At 44.9% G+C, this 5,000-nt stretch overlaps 1 protein-coding gene across 1 annotated transcript in view; it reads right to left on the bottom strand.

Moving 5' to 3' along the window:
* The window catches only part of LOC139421845 (DCC netrin 1 receptor), a 729,366-nt gene that overhangs the window by 118,819 nt on the left and 605,547 nt on the right, over positions 1–5,000 (bottom strand). The window lies entirely within an intron of this gene.

Below are 5,000 nucleotides of genomic sequence, written 5' to 3'. Positions count from 1 at the left end.
ACCTAAAATGGATCAATTGAAAGTGTGGGTTCACAGCTCCAATCCAGATGTGTTGGTCATTACTGAGACGTGGTTCAAAAAGAGGGTTTTGAATACTGATGTTAACCTTTCTGGTTATAACCTTTTTCGGCAAGACAGATCTTCCAAAGGTGGGGGGAGTGGCAATCTTTACCAAGGATCACCTTCAGTGCTGTCTGTCCCCAAACAATTTGATTTGCTGGTTTTAAGCATTAAACTTTCAAATAGCTCTTTGTTGACTGTTGTTAGGTGCTATCGTCCTCCATCTGCACCGGCCTGTACCCTACCTGCCCTAAGTTCTCTCCTGGCCCCTTACACTAAGTCTGAATTCATCCTAGGTGACCTAAACTGGGACATGCTTAAACCACCTGACCAAGTCCTAAAGCAATGGGACTCCCTAAATCTTTCTTAGAACATTACCAATCCCACAAGGTTTGACTCCAAACACCCATAAAAGGATACTCTCCTCGATGTTATCCTTACAAATAATCCTGATAGGTATCAGTCTGGTGTTTTCTGTAATGACTTTAGTGATCACTGTTTTACAGCCTGTGTTCGTAATGGCTGCTCAGTGAAACGATCTGTCCTGATTTGTCATAGACGCTTGCTAAAAAACTTTAATGAACATGAACTTGCCTGTGTAAAATGGTATAGAATCAGCTTGATCCCTTCTGTCGAAGACACTTGAACCTTATTTTTTGATATTTTCAGTGGTATTGTTAACAAACACAGCCCTATAAAGAAAATGAGAATTAAAAACAGGATCAGTCCCTGGTTCGACCTTGATCTGGCAGAGTTACTACACCTCAAGAATTGCATTTGGCGAAAGGCTCGGCACACATGTACTCAGGCTGACTGGCTCTCGTTAAGGTAAATGAGAAATAAGTTCACTCAGGTGATCCGGAAGGCCAAAGGTAGTTACTTTAAGGAGCAGTTCTCTCTCTGTGGGCCGAAGAAGTTCTGGAAAACGGTTAAAGACCTGGAGAATAAACCCTCCTCCTCACAGATGCCCATGTCCCTTAATGTTGATGATGTGGTTGTTACTGACAAGAAGCACATGGCTGAGCTCTTTAATCACCACTTCATTAAGTCAGGATTCCTATTTGACTCAGCCATGCCTCCTCGCCGTCCAACATTTCCTCAACTCCCACCCTTTCTTATGCGACTAGCCCCGATGCTCCTCCCTCTTTTTCCCCTGCCCCGCTACAAAGTTTCTCCCTGCAGGCAGTCACTGAGTCCGAGGTGCTAAAGGAGCTCCTGAAACTTGACCCCAAAAAAACATATTGGGTCAGATAGTTTAGACCATTTCTTCTTTAAGGTTGCTGCCCCTATCATCACCAAGCCTATCTGTCATGCTCTGACCTTAGTTCCAGATCCATCCTACCCAAGCTAGATTACAGAGACACAATTTATAGATGGGCAGGTAAGGGTGCTCTCGAGCGGCTAGATGTTCTTTACCATTCGGCCATCAGATTTGCCACCAATGCTCCTTATAGGACACATCGCTGCACTCTATACTCCTCTGTAAACTGGTCATCTCTGTATACCCGTCACAAGACCCACTGGTTGATGCTTATTTATAAAACCCCCCTCTCTCTCTCTCTCTCTCTCTCTCTCTCTCCAGAGCTACTGTCATCTCTACTCTCCCCCACCCGGCAGTAGCCACTGTCATCTCTACTCTCACTACCTGGCAGTAGCTACTGTCATCTCTACTCTCCCTACTGTCAACTCTACTCTCCCTACCTGTCAGTAGCTGCTGTCATCTCTACTCTCACTACCTGGTAGTAGCTACTGTCATCTCTACTCTCACTACTGTCATCTCTACTCTCACTAACTGACAGTAGCTACTGTCATCTCTACTCTCACTACTGTCATCTCTACTCTCCCTACTGTCATCTCTACTCTCACTACCTGACAGTAGCTACTGCCATCTCTACTCTCACTACTGTCATCTCTACTCTCCCTACTGTCATCTCTACTCTCACTACTTTCATCTCTACTTTCACTACCTGACAGTAGCTACTGTCATCTCTACTCTCCGATACTGTCATCTCTACTCTCACTACTTTCATCTCTACTTTCACTACCTGGCAGTAGCTACTGTCATCTCTACTCTCCCTACTGTCATATCTACTCTCACTACCTGACAGTAGCTACTGTCATCTCTACTCTCACTACTGTCATCTCTACTCTCCCTACTGTCATCTCTACTCTCCCTACCTGGCAGTAGTTACTGTCATCTCTACTCTCACTACTGTCATCTCTACTCTCCCTACTGTCATCTCTACTCTCCCTACTGTCATCTCTACTCTCCCTACCTGGCAGTAGCTACTGTCATCTCTACTCTCCCTACTTGGCAGTAGCTAATGTCATCTCTACTCTCCCTACTGTCATCTCTACTCTCCCTACTGTCATCTCTACTCTCACTACCTGGCAGTAGCTACTGTCATCTCTCTTCTGACCATCCTACCCATGCTAGACTAAGGAGACGTAATATATAGATTGGCAGGTAAGGGTGCTCTCGAGCGGCTAGATGTTCTTTACCATTCGGCCATCAGATTTGCCACCAATGCTCCTTATAGAACATATCACTGCACTCTATGCTCCTCTGTAAACTGGTAATCTCTGCCTCCACATTCAACACCTGTTCTGACAATCACATTTTGTTAAAGGTCCCCAAAACACACACATCCCTGGGTCGCTCGTCTTTTCAGTTTGCTGCAGCTAGCGGCTGCAGCTAGTTTTTATCTCAATCTCTTCATTCAAAGACTCAATCATGGACACGCTTACTGACAGTTGTGGCTGCTTCGTGTGATGTGTTGTTCTATCTACCTTCTTTACCTTTGTACTGTTGACTGTGATAATGTTTGCACCATGTTGTGCTGCTACCATGTTTTGTTCTGCTACCATGTTGTGTTGCTACCATGTTGTGCTGCTACCATGTTGTTCTGCTACCATGTTTTGCGCTGCTACCATGTTGGGCTGCTACCATGTTGTTCTGCTACCATGTTTTGCGCTGCTACCATGTTGGGTCTGCTACCATGTTTTGTTCTGCTACCATGTTGGGCTGCTACCATGTTTTGTGCTTGCTACCATGTTGTGCTGCTACCATGTTGGGCTGCTACCATGTTGGGCTACTACCATGTGTTGTTCTGCTACCATGTTTTGTTCTGCTACCATGTTGTGCTGCTACCACGTTGTGCTGCTACCATGTTGGGCTGCTACCATGTTTTGTGCTTGCTACCATGTTGGGCTACTACCATGTTGTGCTGCTACCATGTTGTGCTGCTACCATCTTGTTGTTATTTTGTGCTGCTACCATGTTTTGTGCTGCTACCATGTTGGGCTGCTACCATGTTTTGTGCTTCTACCATGTTGGGCTTCTACCATGTTGTGCTGCTACCATCTTGTTGTTATGTTGTTCTGCTAGCATGTTTTGTGTTGCTACCATGTTTTGTTCTGCTACCATGTTTTGCGCTGCTACCATGTAATTCTGCTACCATGTTTTGCGCTGCTACCAAGTTGTTCTGCTACCATGTTTTGTGCTGTTACCATGTTGTGCTGCTACCATGTGGTGCTGCTACCATGTTGGACTGCTACCATGTTGGGCTTCTACCATGTTGGGCTGCTACCATGTTGTGCTGCTACCATGTTGTGCTTCTACCGTCTTGTTGTTATGTTGTGTTGCTACCATGCCGTGTTGTCATGTGTTGCTGCCTTGCTATGTTGTCGTCTTAGGTCTCCCTTTATTTAGTGTTGTCTCTCTTGTTGTAAAATGTGTTTTGTCCTATATATATATTGTTTTTTATTTAAAAAATGTTTATACCAGGTCCACGTCCAAGCAGGAGGCCTTTTTCCTTTTGGTAGGCCGTCAGTGTAAATAAGAATTTGTTCTTGTCTAGTTAAATAAAGGTAAATAAATAAATAAAACAGATCCCATCCTGTCAGAATAGAACTACAGATCCCATCCTGTCAGAATAGAACTAACAGGTTCCATCCTGTCAGAATAGAACTACAGATCCTATCCTGTCAGAATAGAACTACAGATCCCATCCTGTCAGAATAGAACTACAGATCCCATCCTGTCAGAATAGAACTACAGCTTCCATCCTGTCAGAATAGAACTACAGATCCCATCCTGTCAGAGTAGAACTACAGGTTCCATCCTGTCAGAATGGAACTACAGATCCCATCCTGTCAGAGTAGAACTACAGGTTCCTTTCTGTCAGAGTAGAACTAGAGATCTCATCCTGTCAGAGTAGAACTACAGATCCCATCCTGTCAGAGTAGAACTAGAGATCCCATCCTGTCAGAGTAGAACTAGAGATCCCATCCTATGAGAATAGGACTACTGATCCCATCCTGTCAGAGTAGAACTACAGATCCCATCCTGTCAGAGTAGAACTACAGGTTCCAACCTGTCAGAGTAGAACTACAGATCCCATAAAGGTTAAATAAAATAAATAAACACATAAAGGTCTGATTGGTGGAGTGGTTGTCCTTCTGGAAGGTTCTCCCATCTCCACAGAGGAACTCTGGAGCTCTGTCAGAGTGACCATCAGGTTCTTGGTCACCTCCCTGACCAAGGCCCTTCTCCCCGGATTGCTCAGTTTAGCCATGCGGCCAGCTCTAGGAAGAGTCTTGGTGGTTCAGAACTTCTTCCATTTAAGAATGATGGAGGCCACTGTGTTCTTGGGGAGCTTCAATGCTGCAGACATTTTTTTGGTACCCTTCACCAGATCTGTGCCTCGACACAATCCTGTCTCGGAGTTCTACGGACAATTTCTTCAACCTCGTGGCTTGGTCTTTGCTCTGACATGCACTGTCAACTGTGGGACCTTTATATAGACAGGTGTGCACCTTTCCATGTCCAATCAATAGAATTGACCACAGGCGGACTCCAATGAAGTTGTATAAACATCTCAAGGAGGATAAATGGAAACAGGACACACCTGAGCTCAATTCCGGGTCTCATAGCAAAG

The sequence above is a fragment of the Oncorhynchus clarkii genome, chromosome 12 (assembly GCF_045791955.1).
Source record: "Oncorhynchus clarkii lewisi isolate Uvic-CL-2024 chromosome 12, UVic_Ocla_1.0, whole genome shotgun sequence".
NCBI lineage: Eukaryota > Metazoa > Chordata > Actinopteri > Salmoniformes > Salmonidae > Oncorhynchus > Oncorhynchus clarkii.
Note: the sequence above shows the minus strand (reverse complement) of the source record. Positions and strands in the feature narration are given on the sequence as shown.